Genomic DNA, 12,773 nt, shown 5'->3' on the forward strand with positions numbered 1-12,773 from the left:
AAAAGGTGAGCAAATAGTTTAAGGAAAACAAAATGATGTTTGTATTTTTAAAAAGGTAAATTTTATCAAATATCCATGTGATATTTTGCTCTCAGCTGTATCAGAATCCTCTTTTGGCTGGGTAATTTGAGTTCCAACGCCCTTTTTTTTTTAAAATTAAATTGAAGTTGGGGCACCTGGGTGGCTTAGTCGGTTAAGCGTCCGACTTTCGCTTGGGTCATGANAAAATTAAATTGAAGTAAAATTCACATACCATAAAATTAGCTGTTTTAAAGTGAATCCATATTGTTTTCTGCTTCACAACCTAAATCTTTTTCTGGTTACAAACTTATTGCATGTTTGTATGTAAAACCCAAGCATCATATATACATATATACACACATATGTATATANATATATATATATACACACATATGTATATATATATATATAAATATATATATATATGAAGAGACAAAGACTCCCCTACCATAATCCCACTTCAACTGGTAGAAGAGAAAGCCATAGGTCAGACTATTCCTCCAAATTATTCTATTCCTATATCAACATAATTATTTACAAACATTGAGTTATACTGTACAGACAGTTCTACCATTTCCTTTTCCTTTCTGCTAAATATCTTGTGGGCATATTTTCCATGTTAGTACATAGCTCCCCTCTTCCTGCGTGGATATATCCCATTTCAGCTAACCAATCCCCTATGCATGGGCATTTGGGATGTTTCCAGTTTTTCCTGATTATAAGCAATGCTCCCATGAACATCCTTGGAAGTACAGCTTTGCCTGCTCATGGGATATTTCTAGGGAAATTCTCTGGAAGTCTGATTGCCTGCACAAAGGCCATACATATTTTGCATTTTGAGAAGTGCCCCCAAGTCAGCTTCCCCAAAGCTATACCGATGTATTCACCCACAAAGCCACATTGGAGAACATCTGGAGAATGCTTGATGTGTATGTTTGGATGTGTTCCGCAGCTTTCACAGGGCTCCACCCTGTTAGGAAAGGAAAGAGGGAGGGACATGAATTCACATCCAGTTCCAACACTTGTTTATTTCCAGCTCCTTTCCAGACAGAGAGCAGGGAGAAGCGTCTGGGTTGGGTGAGGTAATCCTGACCCTGAGCCCTCCACCATGTAGGGAATTATCTTTGGAAACATCAGCTTCCGTGCAGCCAACACTCCCTCCCCCCTCCCTTCCATCCTGCTGCTGCAGCCATCCTGGACCCCCAGGCTCCAGGGCGGGAAAGCCTAGACTGGGAGGACTATCTCAGCAAGGAAAGGACTCACCAGCCCCCAAACAATCTTCTTAGTGTTCAAGTCACTGCAGACTGTCTGTAACAATCCCTGGCTTCTCGAGGTTAAAAATATCCCATGCCAGAGGGGCCATCAGTGTCTGTCTCAGAAGAGAGCTGGCTCTCCACTGCTGGGGAAATTAACTAAGACCAATTGACTTTCTTCTGTGAAGCTTTGAAGCCAGACTTTCTGGGTTAAAATCCTCACTCCGCTATTTGCTAACCTATGTGACCCTAGACCTCTTCCTTAACTTATCTGTGCCTCAGTTTCCCTGGCTGTAAGAGGAGTGTTGGGATCTCATCCATCTCAGAGGCCAGCGGGTCTCCACCCTGGCTGTGCCCAAGAATCGGCTGGCGAGCTTTTAAAGATCCTGATGTCCAGGCTGCATTCTAAGCCCGTTAAATCCGAATTTCTGAGGGCTAGTGTTCTGGACAAAAATGTATCTATTTTAAAGTTTCCCAGATGATTCTGATGTGCCATAGAGATTTCGTGAGTATTGCATGATATTGTGAGTACTGAATGAAAAGTGTTTCTGCTGGTGACTGACGTAGAGTTGAACGCTTTGGTAGGGTTTGTGGGACCAATTATCTAAGCCTGGGTGGTGGCCAGGGAAGGCTTCCTGGAAGAGGGATTAACTGAGCTGTGAACTAAAGGAGAGGAGTTACCCTGGACAAAGAGCACAGGATGAATTTCAGCAGGAGTTAATGGCACCTTCAGGCATCTGGAGTCTGGGGGATGTGGCCTCCAGAGTCACACATTCCCTGTGACTGGAGCTGAGAAGGGAGAAAGACGCATTGGGTCCCCTGATGAGGTTAGGGGTCATGGAAAATCACTCGGTTTCATGCTGGTGTCCTGAAGGATTATTTCAGCAGGATGGTAAGAGACCCAGACCACACCTTCCCTCCTAATTCAGAGGCAGCAGAGCCTTCCTAAGGCACCGTGTCCAAGCCAGCTGGGGAGCTCCAGCTTGCCAACAAGCGGCGGCTCCACCGCCAAGCTCCCATTTCATGAGCCGGCCTGTGGACTCTCATGTCAGACAGTCCTGGCTTTAAATCCTGACTTTACCACTTCGTACCTAATGTGGCCTCCGGCAGGTGACTTTCCTTACAAGCCCCACTTTCCTGGCCTGTAAAACAGACATGAAATCCCCATTAGATTTTTGCAAGGATTAAATGAGATGATCTAAAAGATAGCATGGTATATCCCATATGTTAAACAAATGTTTCCAATGATAATCATTCTTCTTTTTAAAAATAATTATTATTCTGGGGCCGCCTGGGTAGCTCAGTCGGTTAGGCATCTGACTTCGGCTCAGGTCATGATCTCCTAGTTTGTGAGTTTGAGCCCCGCATTGAGCCCGCTTCAGAATTTTTCTCCTCTTCTCTCTCTGCCCCCTCCCCTGCTCTCTCTCTGTCTCTCTCTGTCTCTCTCTCTCAAAGTGAATGAACTTAAAAAATAAAAGTAAAAATAATTATTCTGAATAATGATTCTGTAATAGTAAGTATTAATCTGATTAATAATATTCACGATCTTGATTCCGCAACCCTCTGGTGGCTCAAACGATTCCCAAATCTGTCCCTTTCTCTCCCAGCCCTAAAGTCCCACTTTGGTTCTCCCATAATAATTAGAGCTTCAGTTTCTCAGCCCTTTTCCTGCATTTTTCTTGTTGTTGAATTCACATAACAACCTTGGGAGGCATATGTTTTATTATCCAGATTTTACAGGTAAGCCAACAGAGGCTCAGAGTGGTTAAGCCACTTGCCCCAAACCACCCAGCTAAGTATCAGACCTGCAACCTCATACACATTCACTGATGAGAAATCTGAGGCTCAGAAAGATGAGGTATCATGGCCAGGGTCACACACTTGGCAGGTGGCAGGGCTGGGATTTCAACCCTTGTCTGTCCTGTGATTCCTGGACTCTAGACGCTTCCCCCAGAGGGTGAAATGGATTCACCCTCCAAACCACCTGGGGAGATAAGCAGGGGAGGCTGGAACCTTTCATTCTTGCTGCCCTTACTCAGGGGCTCTTTTGAACACCAGCCCCTTCTGGAATCCCTTTCCCACCACCTGCCTTCCATTCTTCAAAACTCAGTTCAATATTCACTCCCTTCCAGGAAATATTTCCAAACTTCAATTGAATCACTCTTAAGCTGTTGATTCCCCTTCATGTTAACATCTGCAGTGTCATTTTTACAGTGTTACTATTTCATTTCATTTCATTTCATTATTTCATTTCATTTCATTTCATTTCATTATTTCATTTCATTTCATTTCATTATTTCATTTCATTTCATTTCATTTCATTTCATTTCATTTTGTATTTTAGAGAGAAAGAGGGTGCACAAGAAGGGGAGGGGAGAGAGAGAGAGAGAGAGAGAGAGAGAGAGAATCCTAAGCAGGCTCCATGCTCCATGTGGAGCCTGATGTGGGGCTGAATCAAGAGTGGGATGCTCAACCGACTGAGCCACTAAAGCACCCCTGTATTTATTTTAATTTTATTTTTTATTTCTATTTTTTTTATTTTTTTTAATGTTTTATTTATTTGTAGGAGAGAGAGAGAGAGAGACAGCGTGAGCAGGGGAGGGTCAGAGAGAGAGGGAGGCACAGACCGAAACAGGCTCCAGGCTCGGAGCTGTCAGCACAGAGCCTGGTACAGGGCTTGAACCCACAAATCGTGAGATCATCACCTGAGCCCCTGTTGGATGCCCAACCGACAGAGCCACCCGGGTGCCCCTGTATTTTATTTTTAAAATATTAATTCATTATGGGAATAGGTAAGATCACACATGTGGTTCAAAGTTCACAAGATTCAATGGGGTGCCTGGGTGGCTCCATTGGTTAAGTGTCCAACTCTTCTTTTATAGTTCATTGTCAAGTTGGTTTCCGTATAACACCCAGTGCTCACCCCAAGAAGTGCCCCCCTCCATGCCCATCACCCCCCTTCCCCTTCCCCCACCCCCATCAGCCCTCAGTTTGTTCTCAGCATTCAAGAGCCTCTTACGGTGGTTAAGTGTCCAACTCTTGATTTCAACTCAGGTCATGGTCTCACAGTTCATGAGATCAAGCCCCATGTCAGGCTCAGTGCTGACAACGCAGAGCCTGCTTGGGATTCTGTCTCTCCCACTTTTTCTGCCCCTCCCCTGCTCACTTGCTCTCTCTCTCTCGCTCTCTCTCTCTCAAAAAAAAAAAAGTTCGGAAGATTCAAAAGGGTATTTAGTGAAACTCTTTCCACTCCTGACTCCAACCACTTTGCTCCTGTGGCCCCACCCCCTGCCAGTTAACACAAGCGTGTGTGTTCTTCCAGATCTCTCAGCATATAGGAGCATCTCATAGACAAATATATTATTTCCCACTTTTCCCCACAAATGATACACATGTTACACACAATGTTCAGTTTTATTTTTTTAGATCTTGGAGACTGTTTCATATTAGTACCTAATGATCTTCCTGGATCTCTTCTGTGGCTACATAGTTTTCCATTGTAGGACTGTATGTAGTTGATTTAACCATTCCCCTGTGGATGGACACTTGGGTTGTTTCCAGTCTTCTGCTCGTAAAAACAGCACTGCAGGGGCGCCTGGCTGGCTCGGTAGAATGAGTGATACTTGATCTCGAGGTCATGAGTTGGAGCCCCACGTTGAGTGTACAGTTTACTTAAAAATTAAATCTTTTAAAAAAACTTTTTGTTTTTAAAAATTTATTTCTGAGAGAGAGATTGAGAGAGAGCATAAGCAGGGGAGGGTCAGAGCGAGAGGGAGATACAGAATCCAGAGCAGTCTCCAGGCTCTGAGCTAGCTGGCAGCATAAAGCCTGATGCGAGGCTCGAACCCACAAACCATGAGATCATGACTTGAGCTGAAGTCGGATGTTTAACCAACTGAGCCACCCAGGCAACCCTTAAAAATTAAATCTTAAAGGGAGAGCCTGGGTGGCTCAGTCAGTTAAGTATCTAACTTCAGCTCAGTTTCCACAGTTCATGAGTTTAAGGCCAGCATTGGGCTCCGTGCTGACAACTCAGAGCCTAGAGCCTGCTTTGAGTTCTGTGTCTCCCTCTCTCTCTGCCCCCACCAAAATGAATGAACATTAAAAAATATTTTTTTAATTAAATCTTAAAAACAAACAAACAAAAACAGCACTGCAGCTAAGGCCTCAGGACCTGAGATTTTGTTGTCAGGCCCAAGGAAATTCTGTGACTGGTCTGTGGTGGAGTGGCTGGGGCTGGGATTCTCATCCTGATCGTGCAATAGCCCCACAGCCCAGGCAATCCGTCTCCTTATGCCTCAGAGTGTCCCCAGCCTTTCCTTCTTTCAAATAATATTTCCCAAACACCTGCCATTCTGGACACTGGTGAAAAAGATAAGCCCAGTCCCTCTTCGCATAGTGCTGACATTTTAATGGCGGAGGGAGAGTCACATAATCAACAGGTAAACAAATAAATATAGGACATAATGTCAAAAGGTGAAAGTAAATAAAATAAACCAGCATAAGCGGACAAAAGGTCTGACGAGGGGATGGAGGGACTGTAGATAAAATGTCCAGGACCCACAGAGGTGACTTGTGAAATGAAACCCCAGTGATGAGCAGGAACAGCTGTGCCAAAATCTGGGAAGAACATTCCAGAAAGAGTCTCACAGCTGTGAAGGCTCCGAAGTCAGCTGGTTTGCTGTGCTCAAGGGACGTAACAGAGCAACATGAATCAGGGGGGACTGGAAAAAGACAAGACCCGAGGTGCAGCCTTGGAGATTCTCGTGAGGATTTGGGGTTTATTCTCAGTGCAACAGGAAACCACGGCACTGGTGAAGCAAGGGAATAATAATGTGACAATGCACATTCTTTAGACATTCCTTTGTGACCCAGCCATTCCACTCCTAGGTAATTATCTAAGAGAACTGAAAACATATGTCCACACAAAGACTTCTCTAAGAATGTTCATAGCAGCTGTATTCATAGTGGCCAGAACAGAAGACACAGCCCACATATCCATCAGTAGGACAGTGGGGAACCAGAGTGTGGCACGCCCATACAAAGGAGTACTACTCAGCAATAAAAAGGAGCAAACTCAGGGCGCCTGGGTGGCTCAGCCGTTTGGGCATCTAACTCTTGACCTTGGCTCAGGTCACGATCTCTTGATTTGTGATTTTGAGCCCCTCAACGGTGTGAAGCCTGCTTGGAATTCTCTCTCTCCCTCTTTGTCCCTCCCCCACGCACAGGCGCACTCTCTCTCTCTCAAAATAAAGAAGTATTTTTAAAGTTTATTTTTGAGAGAGAGAGAGAGAGAGCAGGGGAGGGGTAGAGAGAGAGAGGACAGAGGATCTGAAGTGAGCTCTGCATTGACAGCAGAGAGCCCGATGCAGGGCTTGAACTCACAAACTGCAAGATCATGACCTNAATCTCAGGAACATGCTGAGGCAAAGAAGCCATACCTCCCCATATACGCAAAAAAAAGAGAGAATATATATTGTCTGATTCTGTTTCTATAAATATATTATAAAGAAAATGCAAAGTAATCTCTAGTCATGGTAAGCAAATCAGTGGTTACCTGGGGCCAGCAGAGGACAGGGGATCAAGTGCAAGGGGCAGGAAGGAGCAATGGGATGTTCTATATCTTGATTGAAGCAGTGGTTACATGGGTGTAAACATCTGTCAAAGGCCATTGAACTAGTACACTTGAAACAGGTGCGTCTTATTAGGTATCAATTATACTTCAATAAAGTTGATTTTTAAAAATGCTTATTTTTGAGAGACAAAGAAGGGGAGGGGCAGAGAGAGAAAGGGAATCTCAAGCAAGTTCCGTCAGCACAGAGCCTGATGCGGGGCTTGAACTCATGAACTGTGAGATCATGACCTGAGCAGAAATCAAGAGTCAGTGGCTTAGCTTAACCGACTGCGCCACCCAAGCAGCCTAATAAAGTTAATTTTTAAAAAAGGATAACATTGGCTTCTGGGTGGAAAATAGACCCCAGGAGCCCAGTTTGGAGCTTAGTGTAGTAATACCAGATGGTGGCTTGGCTGCCACTGGGGAGATGGCATTGGAGGTGGAAATAGCGGAGGGAGGGACGCGGATTACCCTCAGTAGGTGGTGGGCACGACTGGCCGAGGAAGGTGAGGGCAAGGGGGACTGGTGATGGCCTCCAGGTGTGCACCTGTTCTAATACACATGAATACATAACACATGTCCCCTTAGGTGACTTGGGGACACGGAGGGTGGAGCAGCTTTGGAGGGGAAACCCAGCCCCCTTCACCCACAGAAAGCCTGGACAGTCCCTTGAGATCCCTTCTGCCCCTGTGGTTCTTTGTGTGAAACCCCTCCCTTCGCAGGCAGGTGTGGAGTCGGTCACCGAGTCGGAGCCTCACCACTGCCACCTTACGGAGGAGACTGGTAACGGGGAAGCTGGGATTTCAGCCGAGGTCTCCCTTTCTGTTCCATTGTTCAGTCCCCTGCCCCGCCCCCACCCCCCCAGNCAACTGCCTCAATGACACAGTGCCCTTGAGGAGTGGCCGTGCAAGGGGAAGCGTCCCAAGCTCCATCACCAGTTTTGCTGTCACTAAGAACCCACTGCGCTGTAACTGTAACTAACTAAACATTTCTCTGTAAATGACCTGGGTTTTCATTTAACTCGGCTTCATCGTAAATGCGATACCGTATTTACTGAAAAACACCCACATGTACGTGGACCTGTACATGTCACAGCGGTGTTGTTCAAGAGTCAGCTGTCGNCATTAAAAATTTTTAAAAAAAATTAAAAAAAAAAAATCTCTACCTGTGTACCATTTACACATCTCTCATTCCTCTGCTGGTGCTTATGCCCCATCTGTGGGGACGGGGGTCACTCTAAAGTGCCATGTGCAAGTTGTGCTTACAAAATATCAATTATACATTTATCTGGACACGGCGGGGGTGGATAGCGCTTTGTCAATACTCAGCAAAAACACGGACAGAGCACTTAACCTCTGATACAGCACTTCCACTCCTAGGAAGCGATCTTCAGGTAATAATTAAGGATGCACACCAAGATTTTTTTTATTATGGACATTTAATTTTTATCTTTTAGTTGATCTGTTTTTTTTTCCCCCTAAATTTGTTCCTACAATGAACAACTACTATAAAGAAAACCTCCACATGTATATTGTAAGCTCTGGAATTTACTTTTCTAACATTAAAAAAAATTTTTATTTATTATTTTTATTTATTTATCTTGAGAGAGAGAGTGTGAGAGCAAGCCAGAGAGGGGCAGAGAGAAAGGGAGAGAGAAATCCCAAGCGGGCTCCATGCTGTCAGCGCAGAGCCCAACGCAGGGCTTGAACTCAGGAACAATGAGATCACGACCTGAGCCAAAATCGAAAGTTAGATGCTTAACTAACTGAGCCACCCAAGTGACTCTCCTTTCTAAATCTTCCCCCTCCCCTTGAATCCCTTCTTTCCTCCCCCTGTCAATCAGTGCACTGTTAAGACATGGTCTCTGCCTTCCTGGCATCTAGAGTCTAGTACGGGCGGGTAGCTGTAAACGAGTGCATAGGAACTGTTTAATTATAACCGTCAGGAGTGCTTCCAGGGTGCTAAAAAAAGATCTTAATAACAGAGGCCCTGCAGGTCAGGGAGTGATTTTCTAAGGAAATGCCTTTTAGGTCGAAATCCCTGAAAATAATGATGCCAGCTCACGTTTTAAAGGCTGCCCTGGGAAAATAAAAAGAAAAAAAAAGAAAAGTAAATAAATAAATAAAGGCTGCCCTGGTGTTATATGGAAACCAACTTGACAATAAACTATTTGTAAAAATAAATAAATAAATAAAGGCTGCCCTGTCTCACAGGGTCCCCACTGGCCACATGTGGCTACTAAGCCCTTGACACGTGGCCAGTCAAACTGAGACGTACCCTAAGTGCACAAAATACACTGCGTTTCGAAGCCTTCACATGAAAAACAAAAAGTGAGAAATCTCTTATATGATTTATACTGATTAAAACTTGAAATGAGAACATTTAGGATATATGGGATTACATAAAATATATTAAGATTCACTTTACCTGTTGCTTTTTACCTTTTTAATATGGCTACTAGAAAGTTTTAAATTACATGTGTGGCTTGCATTTTGTTTCTAGAGGGTAGAGTTGAGCCAGAGAGTGCTTACGGATAAGAAGGACCTTTCTGAGTCCTAAATGTGTAGTATCTCATTTAGTCCTACAATGATTTTGGGAGGTGGCTCTTTTTTTTTTTAAGTTTATTTGTTTATTTTGAGAGGGAGAGAGGGAGAGAGAGCACAAATGGGGGAAGGGCAGAGAGAGAGAGAGGAAGAGAGAGAGAATCCCAAGCAGGCTCTGTACCGTGTAGAGTCCAATGCGGGGCTCAAACTCATGAACAGTGAGATCATGACTTGAGCCAAAGTCAGATGCTTAACCAACTGAGCCACCCAGGTGCCCTGGGAGGAGACTATTCATCTCTCTGCAGAGGAGGAAAACTGAGGTGCAGAGAGCAAATGACCAGACATTTACCACCAGCAAGGTGCATAGCTGGGGTATGACCTGGCTGGAGTTGCCTAACTAATGTGCACTTAACCTTTACCGCACACCACTGAATAGTGGGATATCCATAGCCAGCGGGGCAGAAAGAGCAGCACAGAGATATTCCACAGACTAGATGGGCCTCTGCGCATTTGGTGACAGAGTGACCCTGGGGGATCTACTTTCTCGGGGGCTCTTTCCTCACCCTGGGGACCCTGAATTCAGCACTATCTACCTGTCAAGGCAGGTTAATCTTTAGGAAGCCTACTTATAATGGCCCACTAAGCACTCTCTAAACTCAGATGCATCCAGTGGAAACAAAATGCAAGCCATATATATAATTTACAGTTTTCTAGTAGCCATATTAAAAAAGATAAAATGAAACAAGTAAATTAAAGTTTAATCTAATCCAGTATATTCTAAATGTTACTGTATCAACCTATAAGCAACATAAAAAATATGTCCCTGCAGACCTTCTGTCTCCCCATTATCACACCCCACCTCATATTTCACCATGCTGTGAATTCCTTCTAGTTTAATTCACCTTGGCCACTGTCTTGCCCACTGACCTCTGTATATGCTGTTCTAGGCAGTGGGGAATGTGTGAGACTAGCCATCCTTCATATAGGCCTATTTGCCTTTCTTCTTCTTCTTTTTTTTTTAACTTTTTAATGTTTTATTTCTTTTTTTAAAAAAATTTTAATGTTTCATTTATTATTCAGAGAGAGAAAAATAGAGCATGAGCAGAGGAGGGCCAGAGACAGAGGGAGACACAGAATCCAAAGCAGGCTCCAGGCTCCAAGCTAGCTGTCAGCACAGAGACCGATGTGGGGCTCAAACCCACGAACTGTGAGATCGCGACCTGAGCCAAAGTCAGACGCTTAACCGACTAAGCCACCCAGGCGCCCCATCTGCCTGCCCTTTTGAACTATAAACCTGAAGAAGGTAGGCACCATATCAGATTTATTCATCGCTGTATCTCCAGCCTGAGCATAACTCCAGGTACAGTGCAGGCACTGTTAAATATCTCACCTTTGAGAGGATTAATGAATGACCTCACTATTTATCTTCTATTTCTTCAGTTAAACTGTGAACTTTCTGAGGAAAGGAAACCATATGGTTTGCTTTGCTTCAAGTGTCAGGTAGAGTGCCCACTAGTCATTCAGCAAATATATATTAAGCAGCACCTCCTATAAGCCATGCACATACTAAGGGCTGTGTGGTGAGCAGAAATGGACATGGTTCCTGTCCTCACATGCTTTTAGTCTGATAGGATGTGAGATATTGATCAAAGAATCCCACCACTAAATATAAACTGCAGCTGTGAGAAGTGCAGGTACATTATAGGTGTTGGAAGGGCAGTCTTGGCTCTTGAATTTTAACATAGGAGGACCTGGTAGCCAAAGGTGAGCTGCTTGGTTCTGCCTTCAAGAAGGAGATTGTTAGGGGCACCTGGGTGGCTCAGTCGGTTGAGCTTCTGACTTTGGCTCAGGTCATGATCTCGCGGTTTCTAGCCCCACGTAGAGCTCTGTGCTGACAGCTCTGAGCCTGGAGCCTGCTTCAGATTCTGTGTCTCCAGCTCTCTCTTTCCGTCCCCTGCTCGCTCTCTGTCTCAAAAATAAATAAACATGAAAGAAAGAAAGAAAAGAAAGAAAGAAAGAAAGAAAAGAAAGAAAGAAAGAAAGAAAGAAAGAAAGAAAGAAAGAAAGAAAGAAAGAGAGAGCTTGTCAGCCAGAGGGGTGGGGCTCCTGGGTGGCTCAGTCAGTTAAGTATCTGACTTCCGCTCAGGTCAAGATCTCACAAGTTTGTGAGTTGTAGCCTTGTATCAGGCTCTGTGCTGACAGCTCAGAGCTTGGAACTTGCTTCAGATTCAGTGTCTCCCTCTCTATCTCTGCCTCTTGCCCACTCATGCTCTCGCTCTTTCAAAAATAAATAAATAAACATAAAAAAAAAAAGGAAAGAGCTTGTCACCGAGATCGAGGGCAAGGCTACACTCTTCCAGCCTGCGTATCCCCAGCCAATGGCTGAACTTGCTGGGGATCCTGGGGCTTGAATTCTTCTGCCCAACGGGGATCCTCTAACGAGTTCTTGTTCTGGTGCTCCCTGATAGGTTGTCTATCTATGTCAGATGAGCCCTGCCCAATGCCCAATTCAGCTTCTTCCTCTTTCTCTTTCATGGGCGTTACCGGACCCCACCCCCACACTGTATCTCAATATCTGCATCCTGGAGGACTTGACCCAGAGGGTCTTGGGGGCTGGATTCTTGTGGGCAAGGGAATTTGAAGTGCTTTCAGTGCCTTTTTATATAGGATCGACAAACTACTATTGCCCTTTGCAAAGAATGGGGAAGGGCTGAAAGTAATAACTGCCTCTATGAAAATTAACTTAGAAAATAGCTGTATAGTATCTGGCACTCTATGAGCCGCAGCTGTTATTATTACCTGATCTTTGAGTGAGTGGGTGTTTCAGGAAACTGCCTGGCACTGGGTATAATCTCCTTGAAGTTTTTCCCTTAATTTCTAAGGTGGGGTCCCCTCTGCTTCTTGCAGAGTTTTGGAAAAGTCTCCCTCTAGGGAGGGTAGACATGTGGAAGATTAAGGGATATATACATATATATATATATACACATATATATATAACCTTGAAAATACTGAATCTGGCCCCAAAGGCTGGATTGCAAGCTGCACTGCCATCGGTCCAGCGGGCGACCCTAAGAAAGGTCCTCCAAAGGTTCCCTGCTTTGCCTGGTACTGATTTAGGGTCCTCTAGGGAGAGTCCTACTATGAGACCGGTTAGACAGACTGGTGGACAAATATGACTCTCCAGTGGATGGACATGTGATGACTGAGTGACCGATGGATGGACAGACACAGATCAGACTGAGATGTCAAGACAGGAGATGACGGTCAGGCTTGTGACTCTGAGACGGACAGAAAGGCTGACAGCAGGGCTTGAAGGCCTCTGGGGCCTTCCCCCTGTGAGCT

The sequence above is a fragment of the Crocuta crocuta genome, unplaced genomic scaffold, assembly GCF_008692635.1.
Source record: "Crocuta crocuta isolate KB4526 unplaced genomic scaffold, BGI_CrCroc_1.0 scaffold339, whole genome shotgun sequence".
Taxonomy (NCBI): Eukaryota; Metazoa; Chordata; class Mammalia; order Carnivora; family Hyaenidae; genus Crocuta; species Crocuta crocuta.